Here is a 10156-nt window from a genome sequence, read left to right as displayed (position 1 = left end):
GATTTATTGAGCACTGTTTTCTTTCTATCACAGAACACACACTCTTTTATGCTACCTTTGTATAAGATCTGGTAGAAAGGGTGTGCTTTGTAAGTATCCACTTCCCACTCTTTGGGAACCCTATACCCCTTCCTTCATCTCTTCCTTTAGAGACTATAAGTCAATGGCCTAATCTCTGCTTTATTGTCCTTTCTTTCAAATCCTTTCAAATTCAGAGTTTTCATGGTGCCTTCTTTGTTTGCACCTTTATAAATCATGTGTTTACTTACTTACTTTCGATGGTACTGATGATGGAACTCAAGCCTGTGCACATGGAAAGCAATGGCTCTACTCCTGAGCTATGTAGTCCCTGTCCTGCATCTTATTTGAGAGCACCCCAGATGAAGCCTGAACCAAAGGATCATTACAACTTCATCAAGGATAAGCAGACTCCAAGAAAGGCCATGTCTATCAGCATTAAGTGGAATGAATATCACATTTTGTAGTAGAAAAAGGCATTCAAAGAATTGTGTGGGTATTTCTGAACTTCAAGATGAGAAAAGTTTGCAATAAAGTAGTGGCATTGTTTCTGACCTTGTAAAGTCAACCTTGAGACTCTAGAAGGAGAAAAGTACTCTGGGAAAGAAAGGGAAAATGGTAGAAAACCTATCAGTAAAGAGGTATATAAAATACAGGAGGTTCCAACATTTATTTTTGGCAAATAATTTCATTGTAGTTCTATTGCAGAAGAAGGTCACAAAGAAATAGAAATAGTAACCACTGTTAAGGTGTTCCTGTCCAGTTCAGAACTGAGTCTCGCTGAGTGTATGATAAGCTGGAAGGTATATCTTTTTTCTACATTCAGAGAACCTGACCACAGATAATCAAAGATTGTTGTGGTTGCAGTGGTTTTTAACAAGAATGTCGCCATAGCTCATGCATTTGAAGGCTCAGTCATCAGGAGTGGCACTATTTGAGAAGAATTAGAAGGTGTGGTCTTGTAGGAGGAAGTGTGTCACTGGGAGTGAGTGGGTTTGAGATTTCAAAAAATCTAAGCCAGGCCTACTGTTGCCCTCTTCCAATGAATCTACATGGAGAACTCTCAGCTATTTCCCTAGCACCATATCTGTCTACAAGCTGCGATGCTCCTTGCCATGATGATAATAGACTAAACCTTTGAAACTGTAAGTCAGCCCTAATTAAATGCTATCTTTCATAAGATTTCCCACGGTAATAGAGCTCTTCACAGCAATTAAACACTGAGACAGCAGTCAGTTTTAATTCATGGCAAAAAATAAATGCAGTGTTAGTACCAAAAAGAAATTTCAAGTGAAAATTAGTGGTTGTGGAGTTGGGTGGTTATGTTGAGCAATAATTATTTGATTGAACTTTGTGCTCTATCTTCATAGTTAAAGATCAGAAAATATTTACCTCAGTTTCTGCTCCTCTTTTAAGGCAACAGTGTATTTTCTCTAAAGAGAAAAGCTAAATGTTGTGAAGGAAGGAGAATTTGTCTAGAACCATAGGGGAAATCAATGGCACACTATAAAGACAGCTAAGGCAGAGCAGTCTTAGAAACACACTTTTCTCTATCCCTCGTTGCCTTTGGTATTACAGTACCTCTGCCTTGTTAGTTTATTTTTCTTCATTTATTTCCTTCAACATTTCAATCTGTAGACCAGGCACTAGAACCTCCTCAATATCATCTTACTTGCTGGTCTCTGGATGTGCCTACCGTTGGTTCAATATTATAACTTCTCAATGTCATCTTACTTCCTGGTTCCTGGATGTCCCTCCTGGATGTCCCTACCATTGGGTCAATACTATAACTCTTCAATGTCACCTTAGTTCCTGGTCCCTACCATTGGTTCAATACTATAACTCCTCAATGCCATCTTATTTCCTGGTCCCTGGATGTCCCTATCATTGGCTCAGTTGTCCAAGCTGGCATTTACACTGATGCTGCTCTTTCCGTCTTCCTTCCCTATCCTTTCTCTTCTGTGTCATGGGTGTATGTGAATGTGTACCGGAAGAAACCAAAGAGTATGGACAATTTCAAAAATAGGGCTTTCAGAATTACTGAGATAATATTAGTTTTAAGTTCTTACTCATTAAACAATAACTAAGAATTTAAAGGAATAATTATGCTTGTTTCATTGAACAATTCAATCTGTTTAATTTCTTTCATTGAACAATTATGTGTGTTTCATTTGTTCTATATTATCGCAACCCATAAATTGAATAAACCTTGCGTCTCTCTTCTGTGGGCCTGGTTGGTTACACGGTACATAAGGTACTACCAGTTTTCTTCTTTGTCCTAATCTCATCTTCTATTCGAGCTGCAGTGGCCTATGTTTGCACTTTGTTAAATCCGCCTGCAGCAGGTGGCAGGATCTGGGATTGAGAGGCAAGTGGAGTGAAGAAGTGGTGTAAATCAAGGTTCAATCGCTGTATTCTGTCTGGAATAATTGAGACTAAATATGGAGGCCATGCCTGCAATTCTAGGTGTCCTGAGTGTGCTGCCAAAGCATCTGACTGCATTGCTTTCAGGGCAAAGGTAATTAGGCATTCTGGAGGAGTCTTGCTACTTTTCAGATTGAGCAAATCCCAAACAGGTGCAGCCTTAATTCAAGGCTTTGGAAGGCAGCACTGAGGAGGCAGCTGCAAGCATTGAAACATGTCAGACGCAGATCGGAAGCAGAGTCTGCCACAGGAAGGAGCATGTCCCGAGAGCCAAAAGTACAGTCTCGCAGTACCTAAAACACCGTTGGCATGGAAACAGAGAAATGCATACTGTGGTCTTTTGTATCTCCTTGCCATTCTGCCATGAATCCAAATGATACCTGGAAAGCCAAGCACAGATATACAGAGGTGTATGGACCATCCGCACATGATGCTGCATGTAAAACCTTAAAGGGGGAAAAAAATTGATGTTTTTGAAAGATTTAGAATTTTTTTAACCTCTCTTCTTAGGATCAGCTTTCTGTTATGGCACAAAATACCTTAGGTTAACAACATATGAATATTTATTTTGGCTCATGGTTTTAGAGGATTCAGCACATGACCAGCTAGCCCCACTGGGTTCAAGAGAAGGCAGAATAGCATGGTGATGAGAGTGAATGGCAAAAAGGGATGCTGACGTTATAGTGACAAGGAAGCAATAATTGGAAAGCAGAGAAGGATCCAGATCCCATCGATAGCCTTCCAAAGATTACCTGTACCTTCCTACTTGCTCTTAGCAGACCCCAGCTGGTGCAGGTTTTACCACTGTGCAATAACACCGTTAGATAACAACCAAGACTCTAGCCCCATAGCCCTGGGAAACATTCCAGACCCAAATCTTAGATAAAGGTCAGGATGAATCCTCTTGTCATGAAAGCTAGCAAAACCATAGTAGGGGTGAGGGAAAGCAATGAGCATAGAAACTGTACATTTTATCTTATTTTCTTGATTATTTTTTCCACAGGATGGGAATTGAACCAAGATTTTCACACATGCTGGGCAAGCTCTCTGCCACTGAGCCACTCACCCAATCCTTCCTGGCAATTTGATTTGTGCACCAAAAATGAGTTTGGAAACTATGTCATCGAGAAAGTTAGGAAAAGAGCAAAAGGAAAAAAAGTGGGAGAAAAAGGAAGGGAGTAGAGAGAGAAAACGAGAGGAACACAGAGGGAGGGGAAAACCTAAGAGAAAAGAAGAGAGCTGTAAGTACTGCCAATATAAGCTTCAACTCTGGCTTTCAAAATGGCTTTAGTATCCTTCGCTTTAAAGCTTCAGACCTGAGAAAGCTAAGTGGTGGTGCTGAGCCTCTCTGGAGGTTTTGGTGTGTCTGCGATTATAGAAGGCTACAAGACAATCAAGGGATTTTGTTGCTTGGTACCCAGATAGGGGTGACTCCAGGCCTGACCTCTTGCTGAATGAGAGCAAGCTAGACACACGGACATTTTTAAATAAGGAAAGAAAAGTGAAAAGAAAATGAATTATCATCTGAACTAGTTTCAACTGCTCCTAAAACACAGAGTCTTCAAGTGTTGAAAAGTTAACTTCTTGGTGGCCCCAGACCCTCAAGCTAAGTTTCAGGGAGGGCTTATCTGGTCTTGGTCTTTGTTCACTACTAAGCACAGTACTGGGGTCACGATTTCACTGGGTCCCAGAAGACAAACTATATTTACTGATCAATATTGAACATAACTCAGCAATTTAGATTGTGGCTCAATTGGCCCTGTGAACTTGAAAATTTGAGGAGCCTAATATTTATTTTATAGGTGGCCTTCACTGGGTTCCCTTTTCTAGAATCCTGTCACTTTCTTTAAATAACGAAACTTTCAGACAGGCTGAGTATCAGTTACTGGACATCTAAGGACAGCGTGTTTATTTGGGAAGTACTTGAATGTGCCCTTAAATTGCTTTGCCTTCCAGTTGTGAAGATATCCATCTCGGCTATTCCAGTTTAGACAACGACACACAGGGACAGGGGTCACCACCGGTTAACTCTGATGTCACTGAAAGGCTGAACACAAAGAGAAAAAGAAGTCAGGAGAGGAGGGGGAGAAGTGGGAGGGAAAGAGAATTAGCCAAAGGAGCAAAAACAACGAAATTCATTTGGTCGGGAGAGGTAGAGCGGCACCCACCAGACACTTCCTTATGTGATAGTTAATGGCATATAGTCCAGGATTACCGTCTCTAAGTGTGACCATAGGTACTGCTCTACCTCCACAAGGGCCAGTCTTGAAGAGAAGAGAAGCCTCCCCACGGTAGGGCAAGCAAGTGCACGGGAGGATTTCAAATCAGCACAGATCCCCACCCCCATGGCAGAAACAAGGGTGGGGAGGGGGGAGAGAAATCTGTTTTTAAAGCTCCATTAACAAAGAACTTCACTCAAGGAGGATCTGTTAATAAGTAATGAAACAAAGTGGCTGTTATGGAGATGAAATGCCCCTGTGTCTAGGTACAAAGTTCAGGCTGCAAAGTGCCTCTGTCACCCTGCCGCTAACCCCACCGCAGCCTTAGAACCTCTGGTTCAAAGTGTGTCTTGCTGCCTTCCTGTTACCAGGCTGCCGAGTGCAAGGTCCAGCCAGGGGTCAGAGTTCAGCGTCTGAGGCTCGGATGACTGCCTTCTTTGTCTAGCTCGGGCCAGCTTTTCCCTAAGCCACATACTGCTTATTTAAGACGATTAATACAAACAACTGACAGATTACTTCCCCTAGATTCTCGCGTTTATCCTTTATAAGGAAGCTTAAACGGTCCCTAACGGCAGTTTCTTGATAATTTCTGTGGACAAAAAGCAACCAAAGTAAGGGCACACGAAAGGATAAGAAAATCTATTCCTTAGGAAGAACTCTCTGCCTAGCAGATGTATAAAAATGGAGATCCTTAAAAAAAAAAAAAAAAGGAGATCCTTTGAAGTAAGGAACTTGCCCGAAAAATTTCAAGAAGGCTCAAATAATTCGCTCCTTAACCACCTAGGGTCCCATAAATGCGCCATTAAACCTTTAAAATTGAGCTAATGTGTATGAACTCACAGAGACCAGGACTGCATGAACCCTGAGTTCAAGCCAGGCAAAATCCCAACGTGGAGAATGGGAAGCTGGGAAGTGGGCACAAAGCCCCCCAACCAAGAAGCTGCTGGCAGCTGTTATCGGCAAGGGAGGAGAGGGAAACTCAGTTTCTTTCAGTGCAATGACTTTAGGTATAGCCTCCACACTCTGGGGTGGGGCCTGTACTCAGGAGCAGTTGGCCAACACAAAACGGACTCCGTGTTTAGAAAGAACATGAAGTTGGGTGGGTAGAGATATGGGGGAGGGTATGGGAAGAATTGGAAAGAAAGGGAAGAAGACGATCAAAACATATTAAATCAAAGTCTCAAAAAATAAATAAAAACATTTAAAAATAAAATTAAGCTAACTTTTCCTCATATGACAGTAAATGAATGTTCATTTATTAGAGTTCTCTCCCGTTTGATTGGTGATGTTTATGTTTATTTTCTGGAGAAGTAGAAACTTACTCCGTCAAACAGTTTCCCTGCTTTGACCCGATCCTGGGGAGAGTTTCAGAACGTTGGTAAAACATTAATCACTATTCCCATTTTGCAGGTGAGGAAACAGAGAACCTGGCATAGCCTTAACGCGAGGGGCGTCGGAGCCCACGCTACCCATTTCGTTCTCCGTTTCCACGGACCCCCTTAGCGCCCTGCTGTCTTCGATGTTTTGACACCAATTTTCTTTAAATTGATGTAGTCCGTAGTCCCTCCTAAATTTACAGTAGCGAGTTGAGTTAAAGTAAAACACGGGAGGCAGGCCGTTGGCGAAATGTGACTTGAAAGAGCGCTTCAGGTAAGAGTTCAGGGTACCCGGTGTGACTCCACGCTGGCCTCGCGCCAGGCCCTTGTGATTCAGGCTCCGTCTCCTGGCCACAGGTGCCGGGAGAGCAGAATTTTACCTTAGCTGCCCAGCGGGTCGCTTAGGGCACTGCTCTTTGCCGTGATAGTCTGGATTAATAGTTTACCTCAAAAAGGAATTGTGCCCGTGGGTGACATACCAGTGCCCCAGGGGCCTAGAATCGAGAATTCTACTTGATTTCCACCTGAGAAAAGGCTTAGGGTTTTTTTTTTTTTCTATTTTGTTTCTCTTAGAGTATAGCTTTAAAAATCATCAATAGGTTTCTTTCCTATGGCAGATATATATGGGCATATTTATAAATTACACACACATGTTAAACCAATGCTTCAAAGTTACTTCCTGAATTATTCATTCATGATGCTGATATATATAAATATCTTTACAGCTATTTACTGGGACCACACTGTGCCATCAAGAAGGCATGCATACAAATTCATACACGCCTTAGTCTTTGTCCTCACAATACTTGGCTTGTAGTAGAAAGAAAAGGGGAAAGCGCATGTAGCTGGTGACACCAGAGCCACAAGCAATGTGCAAACGGGCGGGAAAGGGCAAGAGTGGCTGAGTGTCAGCTCAGGGCCAAGCGCAAGAATGGGTATTTGATCTTTGCAAAGGCCTTTAATCCGCACAGTCACATCGGGAGGAGTCAGTGCTCTTTCCATTTTACAGATAATCACACTCAAACCCAGGGCGGTTAGGACACCCGACTAAAAACCACACAGCTTGTAAAGAAAACAAGTTTGTGAACTTAGTCTCCACCTGAAATACGCACAGTGGATGGGAAAGGCAAGCTGGGAAAGGAAAGAAATGTACTCTTAGGAAGGAAGACAGCAGGGTTTTCGTCGGAGCCTCAGCAGAGAGATGGAACGGAGCTTCCAAGAGAGGGCTGATGTTTAAGAACAGGGCGGTGGAGGTCAGAAACAAAGATCAGAGATTGCTACTACCTGATAAACAGATATGAGAAGCAAGAGGAGAGCTTCAGGTGGTACGAACACCCAATCCTGCATCTCGAGGAGATGGAGAGGAAGGACTGAGCAAACTGAACAGATGTATGTCTGGTATTACCTTGCGCTGGTTCTCTCTGAACCACCTACACAAGAGGGTGTGTTTTCTCATGCCTTAGATACATGCTGGGGCGTGATGGTGGCTCTCACCTGTGCCCTGAAGGAAGATGTGCCCTAATGGAAACTTCTGGTTGCAACCCCTTCTTTTTTATTCTCTTTTCTTCCTTTCCTTTCCTTTCCTTTCCTTTCCTTTCCTTTCCTTTCCTTTCCTTTCCTTTCCTTTCCTTTCCTTTCCTTCCCTTCCCTTCCCTTCCCTTCCCTTCCCTTCCCTTCCCTTCCCTTCCCTTTCCTCTTCTCTTCTTTATTTTCCTTTCCTCTTCTCTCCTCTCTTTTCCTTTCCTTCCTCTCCTTTCTTTTCTTTCCTTTTCCTTTCTTCCACATGCTGACGTAAGGTTCACAGTGTCCAACTTTACCACCCAGAGACGCTCTGCTTCAGCAAGGCCGCTCTTTCCGTACATCCCCTCCCTCGGATGTGACGCCTTATGCTTCCCTTTTCCCTTGGAAGAAATGATCATGTTATCTCTGTTGGCTTTTTCTCTCACACCCTGAAGCGACAACATTTCACCAGGCCCTTGAAATGTGTATCCAAATCCACAGTGTCTCTCCAACACCCTTGCCTATGGACATTGCTTAAGCATTGTGTCATAGTGTGAAATCAGATATATATATATACAATTTATATATACATATATGTATATATACATTATATATACATATATGTGTATATATACAATTTATATACATACATATATATGTATATATATATGCTCAAAGCATATGACACACACACACACACACACACACACACACACACGTAAAGATGTCTCTTTTTATCACGCCCGACCTGGTATCTGTTATCTTTTGCTGTGACAAAATCATGGCTGATCTGATCCTTATTCCTCATGTTATCTTTTCCTGTGGTCTCTACTAGCAATGATTTGCAAAATATAGAACAAATGGAATAAAATCTGTTAATGCCTTTCTTACATTAAAAATATTAATATTTCCCATACATGTGCAAGAGTTTACAAACAGGTGAAAATAGGTTAATATTAGCCAAGTGATACTGTAAAAATGTATGTATTACTATAGTGATTAGTGTGTGTGTGTGTGTGTGTGTGTGTGTGTGTGTGAGAGAGAGAGAGAGAGAGAGAGAGCAGTATGTGTGAGTGTAGGTGTACATGTGTCACTGTGTGAATGTTGACATCATAGTACAATTTTGGCAGTCAGTTTTTACCCTCTACCCTGAGTTCTAAGGCTCTACCTCTGCTCATAGGTTTCCATGCTACGTTCCTTCATCTAGTGAGTCTTACCAACCTATGACTATCTTATTATTTGGCATGCATATGAAACTACTGCGGTTTAAATTTTAATCAGCTGTCAGACTATGAAAGTTGGATGTTTCATATGAACACTGAGATTTCTATATTTTGGGGAAAGCCAGAATCAGGTAACATTGGGCCAGATTTCCAATGGGGCAGCCATCAGAGCTGCCCATTATAGAGGACCTTTACTTCAGTTTGTGGCATTCACAGGCATAGGTTATATTGGGACTATGCAATCTTGTTATGATAAGGGCAACATTATGTGTCTCTAATCTTTCTCTCTGAAACCCAAAATACCAGACAAATCTTAAAAAAAAAAAAACAAAACCTTAAACCTCAGTTAAAATGCTTTCTGTAAAATACTGACCAAAGCTCTTTAAAACTGAGCATTTCATCAAAAAATAAATAACAGCTGAGAGCCTGTCAAAGCCAAATGAAGGCAAGTAATGTAGTTTCCTGGACAGAAACGCAAACCATAAGAAAAGTATGCGGTTCTAAGTAAGGGCTTTACCGAGTAACATACCTCTGCTGTTTCATGCACGGTGAGAACCAGAGCACACTACTGTAAAATGTTAAGATAAACTGGATTCACGGTGTCCATCTCAACTACACTCACAATAATTGTACAAGTACAGACCAATTCTAAATTTCCATGAGTTTTAAAAGAACTGAGTAACGCATGGCAGAACTAGTATTTTGAAAATGTGTTTGTTGACTGTATTGTTTTCCAATTCTTCAATATCTCTGGTATTGGTGTATGTTAGTGCTTCTAGAACAATGTATAAAGCCATATGTTTATATAAATGGCTAAATACTCTTTGTTGAATTGATATCTTTGCTTGCATATGTGCAAGCTGATTCCCATGCAAACATGAGAGATGCTGTTTGTAGGTCCCATGGGTCTACCCCTGCTCCTGGGGTTCATCTTGAGAACAGCCTCTGATCAGCCAGCTAGAACATTCTGTTTGTTCCTGTGCTCCCTCTGCCCTGCCTGGTGATTAGCTGTAGGTCATTGTTTATTCCATCTTGGGTGTGGCAATTTCCCACCTGCCTGGGGGCAATTCCTTGTGCAGCAGCTAGGTGTGCAAGAATTTCCCCAAGGTGAAATCAATGGCATTCGGCTGATCTCCTTTCAACTGACCCAGGTCTCTTGTGTGTTCTTTCAATCTCTAGGCCCTTGCCTGGCTCCCTTATGGTACAGTGGCGCATGAACTGTACCGAGAGAGAAATACACAATCGAGTCACATCAAACAGCTGTTGAATGTGTTCTCACCAGATCGGTTATGAAATGTTCACAAGGATTACTGAAGAGTCACAGATTTTAGAAGGAAAGCTCTTTCTCCTCTAGGGATTGAAGTAAACATGGTGGCAGAGCATGGGAAGTAACCTG

At 42.0% G+C, this 10156-nt stretch overlaps 1 long non-coding RNA gene across 1 annotated transcript; it reads right to left on the bottom strand.

The window, feature by feature from the left end:
* Window positions 1–2127: 2127 nt before the first annotated feature.
* On the bottom strand, window positions 2128–4871 carry LOC125392888 (uncharacterized). The gene is made up of 2 exons (XR_007229632.3): window positions 4691–4871; window positions 2128–2822 (listed from the first exon to the last, which is right to left on the bottom strand). It is a non-coding gene; the product is annotated as an uncharacterized LOC125392888 (long non-coding RNA).
* Window positions 4872–10156: the final 5285 nt, after the last annotated feature.

The sequence above is a fragment of the Myodes glareolus genome, chromosome 2 (genome assembly GCF_982192425.1).
Source record: "Myodes glareolus chromosome 2, mMyoGla1.1, whole genome shotgun sequence".
In the NCBI taxonomy this organism is placed as follows: domain Eukaryota; kingdom Metazoa; phylum Chordata; class Mammalia; order Rodentia; family Cricetidae; genus Myodes; species Myodes glareolus.
This window is presented reverse-complemented; position numbering and strand designations above follow the sequence as displayed.